We start from the raw sequence: 16,255 nt of genomic DNA, 5'->3' as shown, positions 1-16,255 counted from the left end.
TCTTTGATGGAGCACTTGGCTACATCTTCTCCTCTGTGGTGCTTCGGTGTCAGTAGTGTGCTGACCCCATCACGTTGCTGCACTTCAGAGCCAGGATGATGGGCGCTGCAATGCTCCTGTCCTAGTGCCACAGTGTTCAAATGTATTTGTGTTTAAAAGACATGAATATATTTGAATATTAGAAGAAGGATCAAACCATACAGCTACACAGGCTGCAAAATATATTTGCCGTATGTTGTGTACACAGGCTGCAAAATATATTTGCCGTATGTTGTGCATGCCTGTACTAAGATGTTGAACCTGAACTGCTAAAAATTAAGTGCTATAAACCTATACTGCCAGCTCACAATCCTTCTTACCTAGCTATACTGTGCACTGCAAGGATTCATTGGTTATTAAGCCGATACAGGTGGGTACATGTGCCTTAGGGCTGAGCCAGACTGCCGTATAACTCGAGCAAGAATCGCATCACATTGCACGGACTGGCCGGCACCTCTCCTGACCTAAGCAAGACAGCATGATGGATTACTATGCAGCTGTCAAGCTCAGGTCAGGAGAGAGGACAGACAGTATGAGGTTTACGATGCGATTCTCGCAGGAGAAATGCGGCAGTGAGTCTCTGCCCTTATGCTTACTCTCAGGCAAAGCCCATGTAGTGGGCATGGCCTCAATCCACACACACTTGTATTGAGCGAGGCGACACCCATTAGATGGCAGCACTCACTGGACGGCCGCATGACTAGGTGGGGTGTGGCTTCGCTCCATACAAGTCCACAACTACTAGATGGCTTCTGCCCGGAAGTATGCATAATGCATATGTACCCACCGGTCCCAGCTCATAAACGGACAAATTCTTGCAGCACAGTGTGTGAGCTGGGGTGGATTCATAAATCTGCAGTCACACAAACTGACCGCGAATATCGGTTTGGACCCCTTTAACCCCTTTCTGACCCTGCGCTGAGTCCACATCTTTTGCGGCACATGTCAGCTATTTTGAACAGCTGACATGTGCCTCTAACAGCCACGGGTGTAATCTTGATCCACCCGTGGCTGTTAACTACTTAAATGCCGCTGTCAAACTCTGACAGCAGCAATTTAACAAGCGCTTTCGGCAAGCGCGCCGGAAGTCCCGCCCATCAGCGCCCGTATTACATGACATAGTCAGGATATCCATTGGTTTATGGACAGCTCCGAATATTGCCCAAATACCGCAGTTACTAAGATGACATTTTGTAGAAAAATTTCTGTGTAATTACTGCAGTCTGCCTACAAGACTTTTTTATTCAAAGTGACCTCACATCAAAAACCAAGATTAAAAGGATGGCCTTTGACAGGTGGCATTCCTTGCATGTGTCAATAACCAACGCGACCACCCCAGTAAGTGACCCATTCACTCTCACATCTTTTACAACAGTTTAATAGACACTATAAATATACATCCAATATCCAGCCTTAACATGACTGCCTAGAAATATTCCAACTCAATTCTAATTATATTATATTAAATATTCCAACTCAATGACGTATGCTGCATCTACATTCTTTGCCCCTTTTTGACAGCTGGTACTGTACATATTTCAGTATAGCTTTACAGATCAATGCAAGTGGACATAGAGGGCATGAAACCACTCTTACTGTTATTAATAACAGTTATTATAGTTCTGCAAAATAATCAGTCATTAAGGTTTTTTCCCATGGATGCTGCAGACCCATGTGCCTGCATTAATCGTCAGGATGTACCTGTACATCCATTTGCGGGTATGCACTTACTGTATTTTCCGGCGTATAAGACGACTTTTTAACCCCTGAAAATCATCTCAAACATCGGGGGTCGTCTTATACTCTGGGTACGGCGTGTGCAGGGAGCGGTCCTGTATGGTTTCCTGGGTCTGGAGGAGAGGAAAAAAATAAATGGGATATACTTACCCTCCGACTGCCCGCGGCTCTCAGCGGTGCAAGCGGCAGCCTCCATTCCTAAGGATGCATTGAGCGAAGGACCTTCGATGACGTCGCGGTTGCGTGACCGTGACGTCATCGAATGTCCTTAGCTCAATGCATCCTTAGGAACGGAGGCTGCCGCTTTCACCGCTGAGAGCCACGGGCAGTCGGAGGGTAAGTATATCCTATATATATTTTTTTTGTATTCTTTTTTTTACATGAATATGGATCCCAGGGCCTGAAGGAGAGTTTCCTCTCCTCCAGACCCTGGGAACCATCCACACCGTACACGCCGTATGAGATAACTGGGCGTATAAGATGAGCCCGTCTTATACGGCAAGTATATCCCAAACTCCATATTTTATATGGAAAAGTTGGGGATTGTCTTATACGCCAAGTCGTCTTACACACCAGAAAATACGGTAATTTCAGTAAGGGGTTAAACACCATGCCATCAAGTGATCTTCACAAACTTTATAAATAAATAAATGAGAAGAAAATAGAAGTAATAAACTAACAACTACGTAATAATTATCAGGAACAGCAAAACTAACAAAGATTGAAATCGCATTGTTAATATCAATGTCCAAATTACGGAAGTGGTTTTCACAATAATCACATACTGCTATGCCAAGTGAGTATTATTAAATGTAAATCCACTATCTTTCTTACTGAGAACATTTGGAGCAGATATAGTAAGTTGGTAATTTTTTTGCATTTATTTTAAGACATTCCAAATGCAACCAATTTCTGCAACAACAACAAAAAACCATTTCATGCAGAGGGGTATAGTTTCCATGACAAGTTTTAGCTTCACATTTTGACCATGTGCTATGAGCATCCATAAAGGTAATTAAGTAATCCATCAAGGGTCTCTCAGACAGTTTAATGTTATGGGCCTTTTTTTTTAACCCCTTCCCGACCTTTGACGCCACGTAGGCGTCATGAAAGTCGGTGCCAATCCGACCCATGACGCCTATGTGGCGTCATGGAAAGATCGCATCCCTGCAGATCGGGTGAAAGGGTTAACTCCTATTTTACCCGATCTACAGGGAGAGGGGGAGTTGTACTTCAGCCCAGGGGGGGTGGCTTTGCCCCCACGTGGCTACGATCGCTCTGATTGGCTGTTGAAAGTGCAACAGCCAATCAGAGCAATTTGCAATATTTCACCTATGAAAATGGTGAAATATTGCAATCCAGCCATGGCCGATGCTGCAATAGCATCTGCCATGGCTGGAAATCATGTTCTGCCCCCCCCCACCGCCCCCGATCTCCTCCCCAGTGCTCCGTTCTGTCCGGTGCCCCCCTCCGTCCCCCTGTCCGCTCCCCCGTGCTCCTGTCCGCTCCCCCGTGCTCCTGTCTGCTCCCCCGGTCCTCCGATCCCCCCCCCTGTGCTCCGATCCACCCCCCCACCACCCCCTCATACTTACCGAGCCTCCCGAAGTCGGTCCGTCTTCTCCCTGGGCGCCGCCATCTTCCAAAATGTATGTCACTTGTGGGGTGTTTCTACTGTTTAGGCACATCAGGGGCTCTGGAAATGCAATGTGACACCCGCAGACCATTCCATCAAAGTCTGCATTTCAAATGTCACTACTTCCCTTCCGAGCCCTGACGTGTGCCCAAACAGTGGTTTACCCCCACATATGGGGTATCAGCGTACTCACAACAAACTGGGCAACAAATACTGTGGTCCAATTTCTCCTGTTACCCTTGTGAAAATAAAAAATTGCTTGCTAAAACATCTTTTTTGAGGAAAGAAAAATGATTTTTTATTTTCACAGCTCTGCGTTGTAAACTTCTGTGAAGCACTTGGGGGTTGAACGTGCTCATCACACATCTAGATAAGTTCCTTGGGGGGTCTAGTTTCCAAAATGGGGTCACTTGTGGGGTGTTTCTACTGTTTAGGCATATCAGGGGCTCTGCAAACGTAGCATGATGCCCGCAGACCATTCCATCAAAGTCTGCATTCCAAAACGTCACTACTTCCCTTCCGAGCCCCGGCATGTGCCCAAACAGTGGTTTACCCCCACATATGGGGTATCAGCGTACTCAGGAGAAACTGGACAACAACTTTTGGGGTCAAATTTCTCCTGTTACCCTTGCAAAAATAAAAAATTCTGGGCTAAAAAAATATTTTTGAGGAAAGGAAACACATTTATTATTTTCACGGCTCTGCGTTATAAACTTCTGTGAAGCACTTGGGGGTTCAAAGTGCTCACCACACATCTAGATAAGTTCCCTTGGGGGTCTAGTTTCCAAAATGGAGTCACTTGTGGGGAGTTCCTACTGTTTAGGCACATCAGGGGCTCTGCAAACGCAACCTGACGCCCGCAGAGCATTCCATCAAAGTCTGCATTTCAAAACGTCACTACTTCCCTTCCAAACCCCGACGTGTGCCAAAACAGTGGTTTACCCCCACATATGGGGTATCAGCGTACTCAGGAGAAACTGGCCAACAACTTTTGGGGTCAAATTTCTCCTGTTACCCTTGGGAAAATAAAAAATTGTGGGCTAAAAAATCATTTTTGAGAAAAGAAAAATTATTTTTTATTTTCATGGCTCTGCGTTATAAACTTCTGTGAAGCACTTGGGGGTTCAAAGTGCTCACCACACATCTAGATTAGTTCCTTGGGAGGTCTAGTTTCCAAAATGGGGTCACTTGTGCGGGAGCTCCAATGTTTAGGCACACAGGGGCTCTCCAAACGTGACATGGTGTCCGCTAATGATTGGAGCTAATTTTCCATTCAAAAAGCCAAATGGCGTGCCTTCCCTTCCGAGCCCTGCGGTGCGCCCAAACAGTGGTTTACCCCCACATATGGGGTATCATCGTACTCAGGACAAACTGGACAACAACATTTGGGGTCCAATTTCTCCTATTACCCTTGGGAAAATAAAAAATTCTGGGCTAAAAATCATTTTTGAGGAAAGAAAAATTATTTTTTATTTTGACGGCTCTGCGTTATAAACTTCTGTGAAGCACCTGGGGGTTATAAGTGCTCACTATGCATCTAGATAAGTTCCTTGGGGGGTCTAGTTTCCAAAATGGGGTCACTTGTAGGGGAGCTCCAATGTTTAGGCACACAGGAGCTCTCCAAACGCGACATGGTGTCCGCTAACGATTAGAGCTAATTTTCCATTCAAAAAGTCAAATGGCACGCCTCCCCTTCCGAGCCTTGCCGTGCACCCAAACAGTGGTTTACCCCCACATATGAGGTATCGGCGTACTCAGGAGAAATTGCCCAACAAATTTTAGGATCCATTTTATCCTGTTGCCCATGTGAAAATGAAAGAATTGAGGCTAAAAGAAATTTTGTGTGAAAAAAAAGTACTTTTTCATTTTTGCGGATCAATTTGTGAAGCACCTGAGGGTTATAAGTGCTCACTATGCATCTAGATAAGTTCCTTGGGGGGTCTAGTTTCCAAAATGGGGTCACTTGTGGAGGCGCTCCAATGTTTAGGCACACAGGGGCTTTCCAAACGCGACATGGTGTCCGCTAAAGAGTGGAGCCAATTTTTCATTGAAAAAGTCAAATGGCGCTCCTTCCCTTCCGAGCCCTGCCGTGCGCCCAAACAGTGGTTTACCCCCACATATGAGGTATCAGCGTACTCAGGACAAATTGGACAACAACGTCCGTGGTCCAGTTTCTCCTTTTACCCTTGGGAAAATAAAAAATTGTTGCTAAAAGATAATTTTTGTGACTAAAAAGTTAAATGTTCATTTTTTACTTCCATGTTGCTTCTGCTGCTGTGAAACACCTGAAGGGTTAATAAACTTCTTGAATGTGGTTTTGAGCACCTTGAGGGGTGCAGTTTTTAGAATGGTGTCACTTTTGGGTATTTTCAGCCATATAGAACCCTCAAACTGACTTCAAATGTGAGGTGGTCCCTAAAAAAAATGGTTTTGTAAATTTTGTTGTAAAAATGAGAAATCACTGGTCAAATTTTAACCCTTATAACTTCCTAGCAAAAAAAAAATTTGTTTCCAAAATTGTGCTGATGTAAAGTAGCCATGTGGGAAATGTTATTTATTAACTATTTTGTGTCACATAACTCTCTGGTTTAACAGAATAAAAATTCAAAATGTGAAAATTGCGAAATTTTCAAAATTTTTGCCAAATTTCCGTTTTTTTCACAAATAAACTCAGAAATTATCGACCTAAATTTACCACTAACATGAAGCCCAATATGTCACGAAAAAACAATCTCAGAATCGCTAGGATCCGTTGAAGCGTTCCTGAGTTATTACCTCATAAAGGGACACTGGTCAGAATTGCAAAAAACGGCAAGGTCATTAAGGCCAAAATAGGCTGGGTCATGAAGGGGTTAAAGACCGATGCAATTTACTAAAATTGACAGTCTGCTTTTTCCATCTTTTTTTGGAACAGCCGCATAATTTATGTTGCGCAATATTTACACCTATCCATACTCTTGCATGTTCACTAATTATATTAGTATAGCATTGTCCGGTAATGATAGTGTACGCATTTAGTATTGTGTAAACCCCACAATCATAGCTATTGCTTTGTTGCACAGCATCCTCACACAATAAGGTACTCCACTCAGTCATGTCACATTTTAAATTACCCAACTGGTAGCATGCTGCAGCAATTGAAACAAGATTTGAAATGTTTGTCTGAGCTCTTTCAAAGTTTTTGCATGAATCAAGTATTACAATTTCCTTTGTTTTAAATATAATCACTCCTAAGCACCAGTGCTGACCAGTTCCATATACATCTGTATTAAAAGGAACTAGCAAAAGATCCTTATTAAGGGCATGGTTGTTTGCTAAGAAACTGTAGAATAAACTACTGCAGCCTCTCACAATGCTTTGGTAAATGTAAACTGGACACAACAATATTTTTTCTGTATACTTCAATTTACAAATAAAGTTCATAATGGCTTCCTCTATAGCTTCTCCACAGAGCCATGCAAATGGTTCAAGAGTTTCTTTAATCTCCTCCTTCAGATTTTCAATTAGCGCAAGGTCATCTTTTTTAGGCTCCACATTCCATGGTTCGCTAATCAAGTCAACTTTCATTGCCTTTTTTTTTGGTGTTGAATGTTTTGGGAGTAAATTTTTCCCAAAAAAGTCATTAGAAAATGAATCATTCACAGGCCCATTTGTATCATCTGCTTCAAAATTTCTTGGAGAACCAGTGGCATAATGAGAATCAGGAGCAGGTAAAATATCATAATCATAATCATCCAGCTTTGGCTTCTTTCTTCCAGATTTTTTGCTTCTGCCTCGCTTTCTTTTTAGAAGCAAACTTAATGAGTAGGTATGTTTGTCATTCCCATCATTTAGACCAACTGCAATTTCAGCTGCGATAATATGGTAGCATTTTCCTGTACTGTTACAAGAGCATGTTGGTTCTGGTGCAAGTTTGACCGCTTGTACTTTAGGACCCCTGAAGTCTCTAATTGTGAAAGTAGATGACTGTGCACAAAGTGAAACATGTCCAGAGTTAACAATCATTCTAGCAATTGATGTCTGTGTCAGTCTGAAATTTTTTCCTTTTTCCACAGTAAAAACAGAAGCTGGAACTCCTCCTTTTATAGCCTCAACAATTTTTTCTAGTTCATAAAATTTGGGAAAATCTACTTCACTGCAATGCTTAATTAAATAGGAAAATTGATCTTTCACATGGTATTTACCCATGTTACAATATGCTCGCTGAAATTCAAAAAGGTAAAAACACTGCATATGGTACATTGCAAGCACTAGTGCATCAACAGGTAATTCTTTCCAATCTGTTTGCTCTTTCACCATTTTGTTGAAGCTCTCACTTATATTGTTTGTTGCTGTGCGGTCTTTTCGAAATACAGCAAACTGTTCTGTAAAAAAAATTGTTGAGTGCTTTGGCAAAGCCATCTTGAATTGTTGATCAAAGTATGTTTTAAAGGCACTGCTCCACATTTTGCTGTAGTGTTCATATTTTTGATTGTAGTCCTCAATACAATTGCTGTTAATTAGCTGAATCATATGATCCCTAAGGACCTTCAGATCATCTTTTTTTCCACCATGATTCCGAATCCATAAAGCAACATCTCTTAATATATGGTTGACACAGTGCACATTTTTTATTTGAGGAAAGTGTTTCTGCAGTGCTGTTATAATTCCGATTTCTCTATCAGTGACCAAAGGCACTAATGTCATATTTTTGCAGTGTAGCTGGCGGAGAATTTCAGTTAAAAAATATTCATGATCCCTCATAAATTTTTTTACATGAAGGAGGAATGCAACAGGGAATATAGGATCACTTACTAATGCTACATTTCTCATAACCAATGGAGACAGATAAAAATCTCCTATGTTAAAAGTTGTATCATATGATAATAATTGTGGCAAACTAGGATCTTGACAGGACATCTGAATAAGAGTACATGCTTCTTTGATTATGTCTGGGTGACCAAATGATACTGTAAGTTGTGGAAATGTTTGAATTCTAATAAAAAATGAATCCAATTGATTGCATAGCTCAAACAAACAGAATATTTCATCATTACAGATTTTCTTCTCCTTCTTTAATTTGTAGCCCACATTTTGAACCTGTTTTAAATCACGTGGTAAAACCACAGGCATATGCAGTTTTTCAGTCTGCAACATATTGGCCAACAAACTGCTGTAGGTCTTTTTACTGTTCTTTGATATCATAATGTCTTTTTGAGCATCAGTGAACACTGTTTTCATTGTAGGAATGAAGGGTCGTTTTGACAACTTCTGATTACCATGGGCTGAGGGTCTATGTAGCTTTTCATCACCAAGATAGTGAATGACATATAATCTGTTCATCTCTGTTGATTCTCTGAGAAAATATACATGTTTCTTGAAGCCAGACAATGTTTGTTTTTTCACTCCATTTGGATCTTTAAGGTAGTAGTATTGTTTGATAATTGTAGGCAAATGTTTCATCTGTGAAGTCACATTAGAACCTTTGCAAACCCACCTGTACTGATCATACTTGAAGTCCATTTGATGTGCCCTTTCCGATGACTGTGAGCAGTACACATATACTTCTCCTCCTTTAGGCAATGCAGGGGCCATAGAAATAACTTTTGATTCATTTAGGTCTGTCTTGCTTAGAAGCTTGACAACTACATCAAATGCTAATTGCTCATGCACTCCAAAAATATATGGGATAATTGTAGGTGACATTTTTGAGAGTCCTCTGAACTAGTTTTTCAGGCTAGTATCTCTGTCAGCTCTTCCTCACTGCACAACCTTCAGAAAATTCTGACTCACACCTCTACACTTATACATTTACATGCTCATCACATGATACAGGAGAACAGAGGAACCAGTTAAAATGCACCAGATTTGAAAGTGGTTATAACAATGAATCACTCCCATTCAGGATACATGGGTGATAATTAAATCTCATTTAGCATTCCCTGCCCTGCATACGGTAGGAGTATGTGTGTCTTTAATCCTCTCTGCAAGGGGCCTCACTTATATACAATATTACAAACAATTCAAAATCACAATTTCAGTAACCTTATTCCACACTTTCATAAGAATATAAAATGGGGCTAAGCAGAGAAGGATGTGAGAACCTCTGCACAACAAGGTGACTAATCCCAAGAGGCAACTAGAACTGGAAAAACACTGGATTAGGGAATTGTTAGTCTTGTATCTTAAAAGGGCTAGGTGCCATTACTTTGGCTATTATACACAGGGGATAATTTGGCATGTCGTATTGTGTTTTTTCTTGCCAAACATGTTACATTTGAAGAGATATCAAGCTTAGGTAATATAATACACACCTGTTTATATGGGATATGTGTTCATTCTCCTATTATCTACATATATTTCATGTTCATTCCCCACCTATCAGGCTCAGGGAATATAATATATACCTGATTATATGGAATATGTGTTCATTCTCCTATTATCTACATATATTTCATGTTCATTCCCCACCTATCAGGCACAGGGAATATAATATATACCTGATTATATGGACTATGTGTTCATTCTCCTATTCTCTACACATATTTCATGTTCATTCCCCACCTATCAGGCTCAGGGAATATAGTATACACCTGTTTATATGGCATATGTGTTCATTCCCCTATTATCTGCATATATTCCATGTTCATTCCCCATCTATCAGGCTCAGGGAATATAATATACACCTGTTTATATGGGATATGTGTTCATTCCTCTATTATCTACATATATTTCATGTTCATTCCCCACCTATCAGGCACAGGGAATATAATACACACCTGTTTATATGGGATATGTGTTCATTCCCCTATTATCTACATATATTTCATCTTCATTCCCCACCTATCAGGCACAAGGAATATAATATACACCTGTTTATATGGGATATGTGTTCATTCCTCTATTATCTACATATATTTCATCTTCATTCCCCACCTATCAGGCACAGGGAATATAATGTACACCTGTTTATATGGGATATGTGTTCATTCCCCTATTCTCTACATATATTTCATGTTCATTCCCCACCTATCACACTCATGGAATATAATATACACCTGTTTATATGGGATATGTGTTCATTCCCCTATTATCTACATATATTTCATCTTCATTCCCCACCTATCAGGCACAGGGAATATAATATACACCTGTTTATATGGGATATGTGTTCATTCCGCTATTATCTACATATATTTCATCTTCATTCCCCACCTATCAGGCACAGGGAATATAATATACACCTGTTTATATGGGATATGTGTTCATTCCCTTATTCTCTACATATATTTCATGGTCATTCCCCACCTATCACGCTCAGGGAATATAATATACACCTGTTTATATGGGATATGTGTTCATTCTCCTCTTCTCTACATATATTTCATGTTCATTCCCCACCTATCACGCTCAGGGAATATAATATACACCTGTTTATATGGGATATGTGATCATTCCCCTATTATCTACATATATTTCATGTTCATTCCCCACCTATCAGGCTCAGGGAATATAATATACACCTGTTTATATGGGATATGTGTTCATTCCCTTATTCTCTACATATATTTCATGTTCATTCCCCACCTATCACGCTCAGGGAATATATAATATACACCTGTTTATATGGGATATGTGTTCATTCTCCTCTTCTCTACATATATTTCATGTTCATTCCCCACCTATCACGCTCAGGGAATATAATATGCACCTGTTTATATGGGATATGTGTTCATTCTCCTCTTCTCTACATATATTTCATGTTCATTCCTCACCTATCAGGCTCAGGGAATATAATATGCACCTGTTTATATGGGATATGTGTTCATTCCCTTATTCTCTACATATATTTCATGTTCATTCCCCACCTATCAGGCTCAGGGAATATAATATACACCTGTTTATATGGGATATGTGTTCATTCTTCTATTCTCTACATATATTTTATGTTCATTCCCCACCTATCAGGCTCAGGGAATATATAATATACACCTGTTTATATGGGATATGTGTTCATTCTCCTCTTCTCTACATATATTTCATGTTCATTCCTCACCTATCAGGCTCAGGGAATATAATATGCACCTGTTTATATGGGATATGTGTTCATTCTCCTATTCTCTACATATATTTCATCTTCATTCCCCACCTATCAGTGTTAGGGAATATAATATACACCTGTTTATATGGGATATGTGTTCATTCCTCTATTCTCTACATATATTTCATGTTCATTCCCCACCTATCAGGCTCAGGGAATAAAATAAACACCTGTTTATATGGGATATGTGTTAATTCCTCTATTATCTACATATATTTCATGTTCATTCCCCACCTATCACGCTCAGGGAATATAGTATACACCTGTTTTTATGGGATATGTGATCATTCCCCTATTATCTACATATATTTCATGTTCATTCCCCACCTATCAGGCTCAGGGAATATAATATACACCTGTTTATATGGGATATGTGTTCATTCCCTTATTCTCTACATATATTTCATGTTCATTCCCCACCTATCACGCTCAGGGAATATATAATATACACCTGTTTATATGGGATATGTGTTCATTCTCCTCTTCTCTACATATATTTCATGTTCATTCCCCACCTATCACGCTCAGGGAATATAATATGCACCTGTTTATATGGGATATGTGTTCATTCTCCTATTCTCTACATATATTTCATCTTCATTCCCCACCTATCAGTGTTAGGGAATATAATATACACCTGTTATTATGGGATATGTGTTCATTCCCCTATACTCTACATATATTTCATGTTCATTCCCCACCTATCAGGCTCAGGGAATAAAATAAACACCTGTTTATATGGGATATGTGTTCATTCCTCTATTATCTACATATATTTCATGTTCATTCCCCACCTATCACGCTCAGGGAATATAGTATACACCTGTTTATATGGGATATGTGTTTATTCTCCTATTATCTACATATATTTCATGTTCATTCCCCACCTATCAGGCTCAGGGAATATAATATACACCTGTTTATATGGGATATGTGTTCATTCCCTTATTCTCTACATATATTTCATGTTCATTCCCCTCCTATCAGGCTCAGGTAATATAATATACACCTGTTTATATGGGATATGTGTTCATTCTCCTCTTCTCTACATATATTTCATGTTCATTCCTCACCTATCAGGCACAGGGAATATAATATACACCTGTTTATATGGGATATGTGTTCATTCTGCTATTCTCTACATATATTTCATCTTCATTCCCCACCTATCAGTGTTAGGGAATATAATATACACCTGTTATTATGGGATATGTGTTCATTCCCCTATTCTCTACATATATTTCATGTTCATTCCCCACCTATCACGCTCAGGGAATATAGTATACACCTGTTTTTATGGGATATGTTGATTTCCTAATATTCTACATATATTTCGTGTTCATTTCATATCCAAGATGCATAAGAAATCTATAACACCTCTCCATCTCTTTGGACCTAAAAGTTATTATGTTCATTCTTTTTATTTATTCCTTTTCTTCATTCTTTTTAGTATGTCCCTCTTCTTATATCCTTCTGCTTTGTGGCCTCCACCATTTTCAGAGAGCTCGGCAGCTGCTTAGAACCCATGACTGCTGTTTTTTGGCACAAGGTTAGAGGAGGCTGGATTGTTACAAAGCTGGGAAATTTGCATCACCTGGCCTTTCCTAACAATGATAGTGAACAAGCGATAACTCTAACAGGTTAATTAAGGTGTGAAACCTGGGTCAAAGTTATCTGAGCGAACATCTCCAAGCGTGTCCAAACTATTACATCACCGCCTTTTCCTTTTTGTAGTTTTTAAAATGTAAAAAATGCCTAAAATACAAGAGAAATGTGTCATCTTGCCTTTTAGACATCATTTACAATTGGGATAATTTCCAGTTCAGCACTTAGCAGCACATCTGCACTTTTATTATTTCCCTTTTTGCACAGTAACATTGCATACACTAGTCCCATATTTTCATTTTTCTTTTTAAAATAATTGTATTAGGTTTTGTATTAAAAACCGGGATTAGGGAAATGAGGGAGGGGGAGGGAAGGGTTAACGGTGGAAGGGATCAATAACATTAGAGAACCCTAATAACAGTCTCTAACAAACAAATACTGTTTTGCAATTTGACGAATGTTGTATGTAGATGTCATACTTAAATGTAAACAATTCCGAGGAAAGAGGCACAAAATGGCAATTTTAAACCTTAACCCCTTCCTGACATCCGACGTACTATCCCGTCGAGGTGGGGTGGGCCCGTATGACCGCCGACAGGATAGTACGTCGAGCGCGATCGGCGGCGCTCACGGGGGGAGCGCGGCCGATCACGGCCGGGTGTCAGCTGCCTATCGCAGCTGACATCCGGCACTATGTGCCAGGAGCGGTCACGGACCGCTCCCGGCACATTAACCCCCGGCACACCGCGATCAAACATGATCGCGATGTGCCGGCGGTGCAGGGAAGCATCGCGCAGGGAGGGGGCTCCCTGCGGGCTTCCCTGAGCCCCCCGCAGCAACGCGATGTGATCGCAAGCTGCGAGGGTCTTACCTCCCTCCCTGCCTGCTCCAGACCCGGATCCAAGATGGCCGCGGATCCGGGTCCTGCAGGGAGGGAGGTGGCTTCACAGAAGCCTGCTCAGAGCAGGCACTGTGAAGCAGCCTGCACTTCTCTCAGATCGGTGATCTGTCAGAGTGCTATGCAAACTGGCAGATCACCGATCTGTATTGTCCCCCCCTGGGGCAAAGTAAAAAAGTAAAACAAATTTTTTCCAAATGTGTAAAAAAAAATAAAAAAAAATATTCCAAAATAATGAAAAAAAAAAAAAAATTATTCCCATAAATACATTTCTTTATCTAAATAAAAAAAACAAAACAATAAAAGTACACATATTTAGTATCGCCGCGTCCGTAACGACCCGACCTATAAAACTGGCCCACTAGTTAACCCCTTCAGTAAACACCGTAAGAAAAAAAAAAAAAAACGAGGCAAAAAACAACGCTTTATTATCATACCGCCGAACAAAAAGTGGAATAACACGCGATCAAAAAGACTGATATAAATAACCATGGTACCGCTGAAAGCGTCATCTTGTCCCGCAAATAACGAGCCGCCATACAGCATGATCAGCAAAAAAATAAAAAAGTTATAGTCCTGAGAATAAAGCGATGCAAAAATAATTATTTTTTCCATAAAATAGTTTTTATCGTATAAAAGCGCCAAAGCATAAAAAAATAATATAAATGAGGTATCGCTGTAATCGTACTGACCCGAAGAATAAAACTGCTTTATCAATTTTACCAAACGCGGAACGGTATAAACGCCTCCCCCAAAAGAAATTCATGAATAGCTGGTTTTTGGTCATTCTGCCTCACAAAAATCGGAATAAAAAGCGATCAAAAAATGTGACGTGCCCAAAAGTGTTACCAATAAAAACGTCAACTCGTCCCGCAAAAAACAAGACCTCACATGACTCTGTGGACCAAAATATGGAAAATTTATAGCTCTCAAAATGTGGTAACGCAAAAAATATTTTTTGCAATAAAAAGCGTCTTTCAGTGTGTGACGGCTGCCAATCATAAAAATCCGCTAAAAAACTCGCTATAAAAGTAAATCAAACCCCCCTTCATCACCCCCTTAGTTAGGGAAAAATAAAAAAAATGTATTTATTTCCATTTTCCCATTAGGGTTAGGGTTAGGGCTAGGGTTGGGGCTAGGGTTAAGGCTACAGTTAGGGTTGGGGCTAAAGTTAGGGTTAGGGTTGGGGCTAAAGTTACGGTTAGGGTTTAGATTACATTTACGGTTGGGAATAGGTTCGGGATTAGGGTTAGGGGTGTGTCAGGGTTAGAGGTGTGGTTAGGGTTACTGTTGGGATTAGGGTTAGGGGTGTGTTTGGATTAGGGTTTCAGTTATAATTGGGGGGTTTCCACTGTTTCGGCACATCAGGGGCTCTCCAAACGCGACATGGCGTCCGATCTCAATTCCAGCCAATTCTGCGTTGAAAAAGTAAAACAGTGCTCCTTCCCTTCCCAGCTCTCCCGTGTGCCCAAACAGGGGTTTACCCCAACATATGGGGTATCAGCGTACTCAGGACAAATAGGACAACAACCTTTGGGGTCCAATTTCTCCTGTTACCCCTGGGAAAATACAAAACTGGGGGCTAAAAAATAATTTTTGTGGGAAAAAAAATATTTTTTATTTTCACGGCTCTGCGTTATAAACTGTAGTGAAACACTTGGGGGTTCAAAGTTCTTACAACACATCTAGATAAGTTCCTTGGGGGGTCTAGTTTCCAAAATGGGGTCACTTGTGCGGGGCTTCTACTGTTTAGGTACATTAGGGGCTCTGCAAACGCAATGTGACGCCTGCAGACCATTCCATCTAAGTCTGCATTCCAAATGGCGCTCCTTCACTTCCGAGCCCTTCCATGCGTCCAAACGGTGGTTCCCCCCCACATATGGGGTATCAGCGCACTCAGGACAAATTGGACAACAACTTTTGGGGTCCAATTTCTCCTGTTACCCTCGGGAAAATACAAAACTGGGGGCTGAAAAATAATTTTTGTGGGAAAAAAATTTTGTTTTATTTTTACGGCTCTGCATTATTAACTTCTGTGAAGCCCTTGGTGGGTCAAAGTGCTCACCACACCTCTAGATAAGTTCCTTAGGGGGTCTACTTTCCAAAATGGTGTCACTTGTGGGGGGTTTCAATGTTTAGGCACATCAGGGGCTCCCCAAACGCAACATGGCGTCCCATCTCAATTCCAGTCAATTTTGCATTGAAAAGTCAAATGGCGCTCCTTCGCTTCCGAGCTCTGTCATGCGCCCAAACAGTGGTTTAC

The 16,255-nt window shown here is 40.6% G+C and overlaps 2 protein-coding genes across 2 annotated transcripts in view; both read left to right on the top strand.

The window, feature by feature from the left end:
- LOC143766445 (uncharacterized) overlaps positions 1-16,255 on the top strand; it is a 459,812-nt gene that overhangs the window by 16,171 nt on the left and 427,386 nt on the right. The gene's annotated exons all lie outside the window — the stretch shown is intronic.
- The window catches only part of LOC143766456 (uncharacterized), a 44,684-nt gene continuing 41,376 nt past the window's right edge, over positions 12,948-16,255 (top strand). The window contains exon 1 of the mRNA XM_077254170.1: positions 12,948-13,038. The gene's annotated coding sequence lies outside the window, so the exon portion shown is untranslated. The remainder of the gene's footprint in view (positions 13,039-16,255) is intronic.

This window comes from Ranitomeya variabilis, chromosome 4, assembly GCF_051348905.1.
Source record: "Ranitomeya variabilis isolate aRanVar5 chromosome 4, aRanVar5.hap1, whole genome shotgun sequence".
NCBI classification, from domain to species: Eukaryota; Metazoa; Chordata; class Amphibia; order Anura; family Dendrobatidae; genus Ranitomeya; species Ranitomeya variabilis.
This window is presented reverse-complemented; position numbering and strand designations above follow the sequence as displayed.